The sequence below is a fragment of the Schistocerca nitens genome, chromosome 1 (genome assembly GCF_023898315.1).
Source record: "Schistocerca nitens isolate TAMUIC-IGC-003100 chromosome 1, iqSchNite1.1, whole genome shotgun sequence".
Lineage (NCBI taxonomy): Eukaryota > Metazoa > Arthropoda > Insecta > Orthoptera > Acrididae > Schistocerca > Schistocerca nitens.
The window spans coordinates 232030110-232044612 of NC_064614.1; positions in this window are offsets into that span (position 1 = coordinate 232030110).

The window sequence follows — 14503 nt, forward strand, 5'->3', positions numbered from 1 at the left end:
AACCGTCGAAAATGGCTGTCGAAAATTGTGTTCGGTTTCAAAAGCAGCTAACTGCATACTGTCTTCGTATGCAAAACCTGCTGAATGCCCAATAGGCGTGGCTGTCGTCCTGCCATGTCCTGGTACAAAGCACATGAACAGACATCAGATTTACCAATATGAACATTCAAAGCTACCTTTCATTCTTCCTTCTTCTTCTTTCGTTTCACCCTCTTTGGGGTACGCTGGATCAATCATTTCTTTTTGCATTGTTCTTTTCTTAGGGCCCAGTATTTCTTCATTCTTTCTGATCTTCTTCTCCTCTCTTCCTCCGAGATGAAGGGTTTGGACTTTTGTGTGGATTTGTCTTGGAACCTTTATGTTTTCATCTTTAGTAATTAATTTAGCTGTTCGATCAATAAGCGAATTTTCTTAAATCTTTAATTCTAGTAGGTCTTTCACAGTTTCTTTAAACCAGATGGGCTTCGTTTTTCGGTTACGGAAGAAGTCAAAGATTTGTTTAGTTAATATGTTGGAATTCCTTCTGAGAAGACGACGATAAAAATTTATTCTCCTTTTTCGCATAGCATCTGAAAGTTTTTTAATTTTTCTTCTAGAGAGTTTCATTTTTGATATATATAATCTTATTGTCTTGAAATTTTGGCCCAATGATTTTTCTTAAAATTTTTCTTTCCTTTAGTTCAAGTTTCTCCATGGCCTTTGAAATTCATGTCAAGTGTTTCTGCTGCATACAGTGCTTCTGGCTTAATCACTGACTTGTAATGGATATTTTTCTTATTCAGCTTTAGGTTGGCTGCACTGTAACAAATTCTTACGCAGCAGTAACATTCTTTCTGCCAGTGCATCGTTTTGATGGGTCGAGTGTTTCGTGATTATCTCAGTGTCACTTATTATGCCGTTTCCGGGCTTCGCGTCTAGGCTACTCAGCTTACAATATACTGTATGATATAAAACGTCTAACATTACCTCCATCACTGTCCTCTTGTTCAAAATTATCGGCAGGATCATCGGATAGATTGTCAATTGCAGATGAATTAAGGAGCTCTAAAACTTCTCCCGTTAGTGGCCTTCGTCTGTCTTAGACACAGGGCATTGTGAAATTACTGTAAGATGGCTAAAAATACAGCGGAATAATGTTCCAAATTTCTAATCTATTGCAACGTTTCAATCACAATGTCCGCATTTGGAGACGTGTATAAAGTTATAAATATGTCAGTTACCTTTCTTTCTGAAAGACACCTTTAGTTTTCACCTCCAAGAATGCACCTTTCTACGCAGGAACAAATTTTCTTTACCTAGACTCAGAAGATATTAACCGGCTGATGGGAGGTACGAAGATTACTGGGAAGTGATCATATGAGTGTACACATTCGGTTTTTTTAGTGGTACCACCGATTGATAGGAGATGTCGACACACTTCTCGAAGAAACTCTATGCTTGTGACAATATAACGACAACAATTAAAAATGGTAAAATTTAACAAATTTTAATATACTAAGAATTTATTTAGTATGTCCTTACATGCGGACGCCATAACTGAAAAGGTTAAGTCAGAACTGAGTAGAAATCGGAGAAAACTGTATCTACCACCTTCTGCAACCCGTGTGGAAACAGGCTAAACTGAGTTAGTGCGACAGGACTGTGTTTTGACCATTCGATGGAAACAGGAACATATTGTCGTAGCTCCGCCAACATAGCACAATGTGAAACGTCAGCACCAAACAAAGCCCACACCTGTAACACGAAGTAGTATAAAAGAAAGTACGGGTACTGGGAAAAGGGCGAAGATTGTGCTGCTGCATTGTGGTGCGTCCCCAAACTACATACAAGTACTGCTGTCTGAAGCACATCCATGTCCCTCAGGACCCATTCATCACCCCAACATGCTATCTTAGTTATTGTGTACCGTCCAACAGAGAAAATTCCGAAATCTAAAACCGAGCGAGGTGGCGCAGTGTTCAGACACTGGACTCGCATTCGGGAGGACGACGGTTCAATCCTGCGTCCCACCGTCCTGATTTAGGTTTTCCGTGATTTCCCTAAATCGCTCCAGGCAAATGCCGGGATGGTTCCTTTGAAAGGGCGCGGCCGACTTCCTTCCCTATCCGATGAGACCGATGACCTCGCTGTCTGGTCTCCTTCCCTAAACAACCCAACCGAAATCTAAAAGATCCACTAACTTCATCCGATAGAGAACTCAAAAAGATTTTTACCACTTTTTCCCGTTGAAGCAGCATTCTACTGTATGTCTATTGAAGTAACAGTGATACATGCGAGTTGACTACTGTATTTGATGCTTTTCAGGAAGACAGAGAGCCACTTACTTGCTTCTGCGTTAAAGGATCACATAGAGTGGATGGAGTGGTCGGTTGAGATGAAGTTGTAACGAGTTACAATTTAATGATAGACTGCTGATGCATTCTAGAGACAGAGGGGGAGAAGTTGCTGCAGGTCATTTGACCATTTTTTCCTGATGTTCTGTCAGGATGCATCAGTTGTGTGACATAGCCTGCGTTCGACTCATATGCAACAGCGTGTTTTCTGTGGGTCTTAGAGCAGTGTCTACTTGCGATCGTTAACAGTAAAACTATCGGTCATCAGAGGAGTTCCATCTCATGTGTGATGAAACGTGACACTTTCCTCTAAACGAAGGAAGATTTACGCAATGTACTCCATTCCCCTGTCGTATCTTGGGTGTAACTAAGATTATTCTAAGTTAGCTATAGGTGTTAGTGAGATAGTGCAATCCCTGTGTATACATCTGCTTGACAGAGGTGCTGTTTACAGAGTCAGTGGCGGCATGACTTGTAATTTTACAAATGGCCGTATCTTTAGATTGCATTGACTTAGAAGCTAAAAATGTTTACACCTCTAGAGGATAATAGCCGTAATATGTGACATAAATATGCACTTGATGTGTCTAACACTCCATAAGAAGAAAGGGTTCTTAACAGTCAGACAGACAGACAGCGGACAACAAAGCCATCCTATAAGGCTGAGTCTTTTTCCCACCAATTCCTAGGAAGAGGTGGCGGTTGGATAACCTAGGTTAGTGGAGGTGGCCCAAGTGACCTATTCTCCCACCATTTCCTTAGGTTAGTGGAGGTAGTCCTGATGTATTGCATTGTTCTCCTGGAATTTGAACTTCCGCCATTTCCTTGGGGAGGGGAGGGGGGAGGCGGGAAGTGAAGGGGGAGTGGGGAGGGGAGTGGGCTAGGTTAGTGGAAGTAGCCCAATCGACCTATTTTCCCGCCAAAATTTGAACTTCCTGCCATGATGTCATTGCGACTTTGCATATTTATCGCTGCCGTCTTGGATCCACCATCTTGAATAAATTTGGCAACAATGCAACATGTGGTTGTGCTCTCTCTGTCCCACTATTGTAATGTTGTAGAAAAGGAAGTAAAAAGAATATGCCATGACAGATATAATACTGTGGGTAGAACTTGACAAGTCACTGAAGGACCTTGGTAGAAATAACGCACCCGGCGTAGGCAAACATTCCCTCTAGATGACTGGAAGAGTTACTTTTTTCGTGTACTCATCTGTTTTCGCACTTGGCTCGTATATCATCTCACTGTCTAGGTGACTGATTTTCTTATTTCTTCTATCTACCAGAAATTACAAATCAAATGCTGCTGACATTATTTGTGGTAGGCTTAAAGATGCGGTCTGTTTCCAGACTGACTAAGAAACTCATTAGGAAAGTTAGGTTGTAAAATAATGAAGTAATGTAGACATAAATGTGTATTTCCTTAATACCAATGTTTGTGAACAATATGTAGAATCACTTCCCAGAGCACATTATATCACATTTCCAGTATCGCTTAAGGAAAGGAGCGCAAACGGCGTTGTTTCTCATTTCGTGTGTGTGAGGAACTTAAAGGTCTAAATGTTGAATTTAAAACAGAGAGTATTTTCCTTGATTCAGGAAAAGTATTTGACCATGCTAAAACTTTACATAAACTGGAGACCTATGGAATAAGAGCTAGAGTGCACCATTGGTTCCTTTCGCTAATTGTAATTTGTAACGTCGGCTCTTGGCTTACAAAAACATATTATCGTTTAACAAGAAGAAAAAACAGTGCTTGCAGTGCACGGAAAAGTGTGCAACATTGTGCAGGTTCCATTTCGAATAAGCTTTCAGAATAAATGAAAAACTTGTGTGATAAACAACAGATTTTGAACTCCAAGTTAAGTGGCTTCCTTGTGATACACTGCTTTTATTCTGTACAACAGTTCCTTGTAGTAGTTTAGAACCATTTACTGTAATGTGTGATTTATTTGTAGGTACTCTTCGAATAGTCATAGCCAATACCTTGTGAATTACATATGTAATGGTTCCGTTAATGTTAGGGTAGCTTTGGCACAGATGATTCCGCGAAACTAAAGAAAAAACAGCAGCTACAACTTGGATACTACTGTAACAACTGAAACTGCTTCTGACATCAAATGTAACAACTAGTACGGCTTCTGATACCAAATGTAGCAGTTGTGTTACTAAATGTGACACTTCTGTCACTAAACGTAAGTGGGTTTTCTCTTTTGATGCAAGTCAATTGTCAGGATGAGCATTCCAAAGCATTCTGTCAGGGTGAAAAATATTAAATAAATTAACTTTTCTCTCTTAACAACATGTGGGCAGAAACATCATTTTTACATAAGATAACTTTTATTGAAGATTTGTACAACTGTATCTTACGGAATATTCTGGTTCGGAGAGCGGCAGCTGTGTCGTTTGTGAAGTCTTCTGCTGCGGCAGCGGCAGCGGCGGCGGCGGCGGCGGCGTCTGATTACGCGTAGCGGTGTGTATCTCGTGTCGCTGTCTCGCCCAGCTGACTGGAGAAGCGCAGCGCGAGGTGGCCCGTTTAATTATTGCGAGCGAATTCGTGCATCGGATGGTGATACCTTGGATGTGGCGTCCCAGTGTTTCTCTTCTCTATGCGGCCGCGTGTGTTGTGCGTCGACCAGCGGAGCGGCGCGGCGGGGGAAGGCCAGTGTGGCGGACTCGAACCACGGACTCCTGCTTGCCAGTCTTCGGCTGTCAGGTCTTCATCCCAGCTCACAGGTGACTACTGACGTGAGGCCGTCTCCTTCCCGTCCTCACGAGCCACCCGGGTATGTAAAAACCAGACTTCAAATACCTTTTAACTTCTGTCTTCTGGCGCTACGGCGGCTGCTTGCTATTCCATTACAGCGGCGGACTTGGTGCGTCTGTGCATGATGCAGTCTCTTCTTGCATGACGGTCTTCAGCACCGAAACTGACTGAAAACTTCTTCGTCTTCTTCGTCTCTTCTCTCCGTCTCCGTCTTCGTCTCCGTCTCCGTCTCCGTCTTCATCTGATTTCCTCTGACTTCATCTGTCTGGCCCACTGCGTCTCGCGTATTTATTCACTTCAGTTTACTGGAGGTGAACGACTTCACGGTCATTGCCTCGTCTGTCACGTTGAAAAGCTTCTCGAAGAATCTTCTTAACGTCGGTCGTTGGCTCTTGGATGTAGGCGAGGGCCTTTGCTCACATACGACAACTGAGAAACACGTGAGCCGGTCGGGCGATGCCCTGACGGCTGAATCGACAGCGCCCGCTTATGTGGAAGTTGCTGACTTCATGGTCATTGTTTCTTCTGTTCTGCTGTTCGGCCCGCTGTTTGCGAGTATGTAACTCTCTAAACTAAACCAAGTTTTTCATTTATATTCTAATTTCTAGTTCACTTTGATTTCACTAATTTATTTACTTAAGTACCACTCAACACTACGTACCGCTCAGCTGTACATCACAATACATCTTCCATTGGCTTCTCACTGTTGCTCTATCATTAACGTCTCGGCGTAACTTTATATCATGTGCAGATACTTATCAATGCAATTATGTGAATGTTTTGTTATTAAAATAACGTACATCTAAGCACGTGAAACAACACATGCATATTAGCTTATTCCTAACAAAAAAAGACATGAATATATCTATTAGTGACAAGCTGCATGATAACTTGTCACCACTATCCAAGCTATCATTATTATGCGCAAACTCCACTAAATAATTCCCCCTTATTCTGCGTATTACTACTACGAAATTCATGATTGACATGGCTGATATATGACCAAACGTTCAATGAAAACAGAAAAAATGTATTTTACATAAAGACTGTAGAAATTCTGGCAAAAATGCGTGATTTGCATTCAGATGCAAAGCTTTTAATTTGAGACCGTTGTGGTGGCATATATACCAACTGCGCTGCTTATTTGCTCAAGTGGCTTCTTATTTCACCTCATGAGGCTACGCTGCAGACCTGCTTTCCCGAAAAATGCAATGTGATGGTCACAAGGATTCGAACCAAGTAAATTCCATTAACGTATCACAACGTAAAAATAATTATCAACCTTCTGTGCGCGTTATAATTACCTTAGAGTGAATGCTATTTTATTTATGATACTCATAATAAGCGTTTTTTTAGCACAATCAAATTTTAGAATTTTATGTAATTTAACAGGTAGCAGACTTTTTTTCTACGACCACAAATCTAATGACGTTTTACTGCGGTTGCGTAAAGCTTTTTTTTATGGATCTGTTTCTCTTCTGTAATACTGCTGTATGCTTTGCGGCTCTGCAGATTACCTCTTAAAACCTTTGTGCTGTTATAACGAGAGGCTGACTTCCGCGAATGTGCATTTATATTATATATAAGGTTTTAAATGCACATATGTTCCTAATAAATACCTAAAATTCGTAATTCACTACATTTTTATCCTTTCCTGAGTGAGCAGAAAAAAGGGGGAGGACGGTTTACTAAAGGAAAATAGCTAGAGAATGCGACTGACGTGGTCACACGTTCCAGTTCCGAATATTTGTAACGTCTCGCACTTTTACAGCATCTTCTACACTATGTGATCAAAAGTATCCGGACACCTGGCTGAACCTGACTTACAATTTCGTGGCGTCCTCTATCGGTAGTGCTGGAATTCAATATGGTGATGGCCCAGCCTTAGCCTTGATGACAGCTTCCACTCTCGTAGGCTTACGTTCAATCAGGTGCTGGAAGATTTCTTGGGGAACGGCAACCCATTCTTCACGGAGTGCTGCACTGAGGAGAGGTATCGATGTCAGTCGGTGAGGCCTGGCACGAAGTCGGCGGTCCAAAACATCCCAAAGATGTTCTATAGGGTTCAGGTCAGGACTCTGTGCAGTGGTTCGGGCGGAGGTTCGAGTCCTCCCTCGGACATGGGTGTGTGTGTTTGTCCTTAGCATAATTTAGGTTAAGTAGTGTGTAAGCTTAGGGACTGATGACCTTAGCAGTTAAGTCCCATAAGATTTAACACACATTTGAACATTTTTGAACTTTGTGCAGGCCACTCGATTACAGGGATGTTATTGTCGTGTAACCACTCCGCCATCGGCCGTGTATTATGAACAGGTGCTCGTTCGTGTTGAAAGATGCAGTCGCCATCCTCGAATTGCTCCTCAACACTGGGAACCAAGAAGGTGCTTAAAACATCAATGTAGCCCTGTGCTGTGATAGTGCCACGCAAAACAACAAGGGGTGCAAGCCCCCTCCATGAAAAACACGACCACACAACAACACCACCGCCTCCTAATTGCCGGCCGGCCGTTGTGGCCGAGCGGTTCTAGGCGCTACAGTCTGGAACCGAGCAACCGCTACGGTCGCAGGTTCGAATCCTGCCTCGGTCATGGATGTGTGTGATGTCCTTAGGTTAGTTAGGTTTAAGTAGTTCTAAGTTCTAGGGGACTGATGACCTCAGAAGTTAAGTCCCATAGTGCTCAGAGCCATTTTGCCATCCTAATTGCCTGTTGCCTGTTGGCATGTGTCACGCTGAAAGATGACGTTCACCGGGCATTCGCCATACCCACACCCTGCCATCGGATCGCCACATTGTGTACCGTGATTCGTCAGTCCACACAACGTTTTTCCACTGTTCAATCGTCCAATGTGTACGCTCCTTACACTAAGCGACGCGTCGTTTGCCATTTACTTGTGTGGCTTATGAGCAGCCGCTCGACCGTGAAATCCAAGTTTTCTCACCTTGCAGTGGGTCCTGATGCAGTTTGGAATTCCTGTGTGATGGTCTGGATAGATGTCTGCCTATTACACATTACGACCCTCTTCAAGTGTCAGCGGTCTCTGTCAGTCAACAGATGAGGTCGGCCTGTACGCTTTTGACCTGGCATGAAAATTCCCAGCGACTCGAAATCGCGAAAGAACGAACTTGCTTCCTTCTATTCGGAGGTAAGGTCAAAAAGGAAACAGAACTTTTTATTCAACATGCTGAATACTTGCCGTAGGAAAAAATCTTGCATACTCCTGTGTACGTCTGTGTTTTTTTCTTAATTTGTAGGTTATGCATACCATCAAGGAACGCTCTGACGATGCTCCTATTTGGAATTCTGTTGGCCAAGCAAGACAGTTTCATAACTCGTGATTAATGAGGTATATTTTTCAAAAAACTTAAATTTTAAATGTTTTCAGTTTACGTTTTCTGCTAAGATAAATATTTGTTAAAGTTTTATTTTTAAGTGGTTGCTGGAAAGATGATCGAAAGTAGTAATCATTTGCTACATTTTTGCAGGTGATTGCATTGAAATAAATATTAAGAAAATGTAGCCGGCCGGTGTGGCCATGCGGTTCTAGGCGCTTCAGTCTGGAACCGCGTGACCGCTACGGTCACAGGTTCGAATCCTGCCTCGGGCATGGATGTGTGTGATGTCCTTAGGTTAGTTAGGTTTAAGTAGTTCTAAGTTCTAGGGGACTGATGACCACAGATGTTAAGTCCCATAGTGCTCAGAGCCATTAAGAAAATGTACCGTTGCGGTGTCTCTCATTACAATATGTCATCTAGCATTATTAACCGCAGTTTTGATTTTTTTTTTTTTTTTTTTTTTGCGGCTTCTATAGCTGAGTGAGAAAAAGAAAAGCTCCTCTTCACGGGCATGGATTCTACCGTATAGATGAAGAAAGCACGTAAGTTGTGTCGCACATATCCCGCACAGAACAGAGCATGAGTTATGATTCTTGCATCCTGAACTGAGTGTTGTAATTTCTAGCGTATGAAAGGTGTTTTTTTAAATCTCCTTCGAGAGTAAAACATCTGAAGGAGATTTCGGCAAGAGCACCTTTGCCCCATAAGCATGTTTTAACTAACTGGGGCACACGGCTTGAGGCTGTTTTGTTTATTGTGGTCACTTAGTGTTAAGCAGTATGTTTCTCGTATTGAGATGAAATATTTAAGCAGCTAGGACACTGTGTACATAGGTAACTATCTAAATCGCGTGTTTTAAGTTTCACAAAAGAAGTCCCGGCATAGTTTTAATCGACAGCTGAGAAAGACTGCCTAATATTCCTCAGAATTCCGCAGTGAGATGTGACAAGACTTTTTCTTCAGCTGATGTGTGAAATTACCTATGGGATAAAATGTGCTAGTACCTAGTGATTCTCATTTACATTGAAATGGTTAGTGAAACAAAAGATTTCTAGCATGCTAATTTTTTGCTCATTCTGAAACTAGAGGGACTGCACGAATACACGTTTACATTAAAGCACAAGAGGAAGGAAAAATTCAAAGCCGAAACGTATGTTGTCGTCTGTTGACGGCTTATTGATTTCTTCTTTGTTCAGACTGAGGCGGTTGGTAGCCAGGGAGAACACGCCATGTTCAAGTCCTTCCGCTTTTCCTACTCATACATGGGATGTTCCTGGCCTTTACAATTAACTCTTTGCTTGGAAGCAGAAAGCTAAAAGTCACGACCCTTCTCTGTATAGCTACAAACAATAGCGTTTTGCATCACTATGCTCCACTATGAGGGTGGAGACTTCTCTCCCGCGAGTGGGGACCGCTCTCCCAGCAGTTTTACTCATTCACAATCTCACTATGACCTGTACAAACCCTCTGACATTGCTGTTCTCAGGTGTACGGATCATACATGATGTTTATGCTAACACGAGTCTGCTTGCGACTACAGTCTACTGTTGCACCTTACAACAGCGTCTAGACGATGTATGAAGTTACCGGAAAATTCCCTGAAATTAAGCGTTGACCTTGGGACAGCTGCGCACATCGTCTGCAATTCACAAGTTTCTCCCGTTTCTGTGCGCTCGTGTAACGTAAGTGTGGTGTCACCGCTAGACACCACACTTGCTAGGTGGTAACTTAAATCGGCCGCGGTCCTGTAGTACATGTCGGACCCGCGTGTCGCCACTGTGTGATCGCAAACCTAGTGCCACCACATGCCAGGTCTCGAGAGACTGAGGAGACCTCGTCCCAGTTGTACGGACAACATAGCTAGCGATTGGACGTGCTAAGCCTGGCTCTCATTTGCCGAGAGATAGACAGTAGAATAGCCCTCTGCTAAGTTAACTGGCGACCACCTAGCAAGGCGCCATTTGTATCAGTGCCTATAGCTTACTAATATTCAAGAGAGATGTATTCCAAGGACTAATTAAAAGTTAAGTAACAAGCATCTACGTACTTTTCTTCTTATTCATTTATAAGTCTCATGTTCCAGACTTCACGCCCGTCTGCGTTAGCATTGCGTGCCCTATCGGCTACAGCATTGTGTCTAGGCTGTATGGTCTAGACACAACAGTAAGCACTGCCAAGTGGACCTGCCACCTGTTTCATGTCCCTGGCTTTCTGTTTAATAGCTTCCACTTTTTGATCCATGTGTGAATTAATGTTTTACTCACTGTCACGCAGTCCATTAACTGTTCCAGTTAACAAGCTGGTTGATGTTTCTAATTCTTTGATAGAATGAAACAAAAAACCCAATTTGCAGATGTGTAAGACAATCTGAGCCGTGGTAAAAAATTGCTGTTTTGAAGAGCGCGCCGCAGCGCGCAGCGTGAAGCAGTCGCCCTCCGTTTCTGGCGGTGGCGCCGCTGTGGCAATCGCAGCTTTGGTGTCTCCCTCTGGTGGAAAAGGGGAAAGATAGCCTGTTCACGTGCATTTAAGGGACGCTATGAGCTCGCTAGGGCGAGTCTTGTCAGTTGGTCAGCCAGATCAGTGTGGGGCAGTCAGTGTCTGGCTGTCGTCCGGAGTGCTAGTATGTGTTAGGCCGCGAGTCTGCTCGGGTTGCTCGGGCAACGGTCATTGGCGGTTGGATCGACCGGTTGGTCGGTCGCGCACTAGAACACAAGATGACTTGTCCGTCTTGAGCGTCGGTGCATGGGAGGTCGCCACGTGAGAGCAGTGGGCCGCGCAGTATAGCGAGGGGTAGTGGCTTCGCGGCCGACACGTGACAACAGGAGCCAACCCACGACATTGGTCTGGCCGGTGCGAGCTGCGACACCGTGAGACGGGAGATCGGCGCGACTTCCTGCGTCCGTTGAAGAGACTGGCAGCGGACGGTTCGGGAGAGCGTTGGGGGGTGCTGCACCAGGTCTTCGCCAGAAATCGCAGTTTATTAGAAGTTAAGTGATTGGAGATATGTTGTTTCATTTACTTGTTAAATTCTACTTGTTTTCTTGGTGAGGTCACCAGCCGCTTTGTTTTGGGGTCGTCCCACCATTCTTCTCCATTTGCCCTCCCGCGGGAAGGTGGTTATTTATGAATTGGGTGGTCCGTTTTTCCCTTGTGGAGTAGGGGCGGGTTAGAGCAATCTGCGGTTCGGGTTGTTCAGTAATCCCCCTGTCAATCTGCCATATGTTAATAGCTGCCTCTGTCATGTTTGTCGGATTCGGTGTTAACGAATTTATTGCTTAAGGTGTAAAGGCCGAATTCCTGAAATATGTTTTTATCTTGCCTATCATCTTTAGAGGCGGTATATGTGTAATGTAAAGCATGTTTGTCCATTTTATGTAAGACTGCATTTCATGGCTTTTTAATTAAATGGTCATTTTAATATATGAAGTTGCCATCCTTCCACCGTAAGAGCCCGCATCTCGTGGTCGTGCGGTAGCGTTCTCGCTTCCCACGCCCGGGTTCCCGGGTTCGATTCCCGGCGGGGTCAGGGATTTTCTCTGCCTCGTGATGGCTGGGTGTTGTGTGATGTCCTTAGGTTAGTTAGGTTTAAGTAGTTCTAAGTTCTAGGGGACTGATGACCATAGCTGTTAAGTCCCATAGTGCTCAGAGCCATTTGTCCACCGTAAGAGTTTTCTTTTAAAAAACAAGTTGCACTTTCGGTGGCAAGTAATTTTTTTAATGTGAGTGTTTTGTACCATTTCCATCCCTCCTACGGGGTGCATAGTTTATGTGTTTGTGTGAGTTGTTAAAATTTTTAGTTTAAAGTAATCTGGTGTGTTGCAGATTTGCACCAGTGTAGTCTTTCAGAGGTTGTTGTGAGCGGTCGTGACTACGGCCGTGTTAAAAGGGGAGCGGCAAGGTTCTCAGCCCGAAAGCTCGTACTGTCAAAAAAAAATTGTTATTTCTACCTCTGAATAAATTGTAACTTGATATTTAGAGGGTGCTTTCTGACTATATTTTTTTTAATCTGTTCAAAGAAAAGGAAAGGGTTTTTAGGAATAAAATTTCCATTTGTTGAAAGAAATTTGTTTTCATGAGTTACCCGTTGGCAACTACTTCCACGCTCATGTACGGTGATTAAATGTGTTAATGTTCTTCGTGAATCGCTAGTAAATACAGTAAATTCCTTAAGAAAATATTTTGAAAGTAAACCCACGGTTTACAAACCATTGCTTGATCTAGTGTCGTCGTTTAAGTTCTGAAAAATTTCAATTGGACAAGCGTCATCCTTATTTAGTGCGTCAATCAACGATTTAAAATTTTCAAAATTGTTTGCATAGCACACTGCTGCTCTCAATCATGTCCTCCACGGAGGAGCAGGAGATTAGTGTTTAACATCCCGTCGACGACGAGGTCATTAGAGACGAAGCACCTGCTCGGACTAGGGGAGGATGGGGAACGAAATCGGCCGTGCCCTTTCAAAGGAACCATCCTGGCATTCGCTTGAAGCGATTTACGAATATCATGGAAAACCTAAATCAGGATGGCCGGACGCGGGTTTGAACCGCCGTTTTCCTGAATGCGAGTCCATTGTGCTGCACGACTTCGCTCGGTCTGTCCCCCATCGAGAAACTATGGATCTAGGTGGAAGTCGAAGATCTGGTTTTTTGGCTCTGAACAAATCAGTTCTTGTTCGCACTTCCACATTAACCTTTTGGTCATTTGAGATCAATTTTTCCACTTTAGGATATAATTTACGAGGTTGCTCATGAACTCTGGTAAGCCACGTAATATACTAGTGACGTATATCATGTATGGGAAGCTTACAGATAGGCCTTCGGCTGCCTTATTCATACACTGAAGCGCCAAAGAAACTAGAACACGCATGCGTATTCAAATACAGACTTATGTGAACAGGCAGAATACGGCAATGCGGTCGGCAACGCGTATATAAGACAAGTTTCTATAGCAGTTGTTAGATCGGTTACTGCTGCTACTATGGCAGATTATCAAGATTTATGTGAGTTTAAACGTGGTGTTATAGTGGCGCACGAGCCGTGGGGCGCAGCAAAATAGTTCAAATGGCTCTAAGCACTATCGGACGTAACATCTGAGGACATCAGTCCCCTAGACTTGGAACTACTGAAACCTAACTAACCTAAGGACATCACACACTTCGATGCCCGAGGCAGGATTCGAACCTGCGACCATTGCAGCCGCGTGGTTCCGGACTGAGGGGCACAGCATCTCCAAGGTAGCGATGAAGTGGGGATTTTCCCCTAAGACCATTTAACGACTGGACCGTGAATATCAGGAATCCACTAAAACATCAAATCTCCGACATCGCGAATGGATAGAGGTGGTTCTCTAATATTTTGCGGTGTTCGTACCATGATTTGGACGTGAACCCGAATGTTTATTTCAGCGCTCTCGGTGACCAAGGATTGTTCTTTCTTCTTTACCCTTATCTTGGCTAAGCTGAGACACTGGCCTCCGCCAAGAGAGCAACATTGTTCTCCAGGGCTGCACGAGAACGTTCCCGGTTTGACAAACAGTCAGTCACCCTGTCGCACGCCGACTGGTTTGCTAAACCACCTGACGTTAATCCAGCGGTAAATGTCTGGCACTATTAGGGACACAGATGAAACGTACCAATCAACGTTCCAGCAGTCTGATAGCTCCACGGAATCCGATCCACAAAGAGTGGCTTCGGTTGGATATGGGATACTTGAAGAAACCTTTAAACACTCTTCCTTGCCGAATTAGGCTCTTACCAAGTAACCGGCCGAGGTGGCCGAGCGGTTCTTGGCGCTTCAGTCTGGAAAACGCGCGACCGCTATGGTCGCAGGTTCGAATCCTGCCTCGGGCATGGATGTGTGTGATGTCCTTAGTTTAGGGAGGTTTAAGTAGTTCTAAGTTCTAGAGAACTGATGACCCCAGATGTTAAGTCCGATAGTGCTCGGAGACATTTTTTCTTACCAAGTTTAGAGGCGGGTGTTACATGATATTAGCGGTATTAGCGACAAACATTTTTCTCGGTGTGCTGATATTTACACATTATGTTATGCTTGTGAAGTAGTGTGGCTTCGTT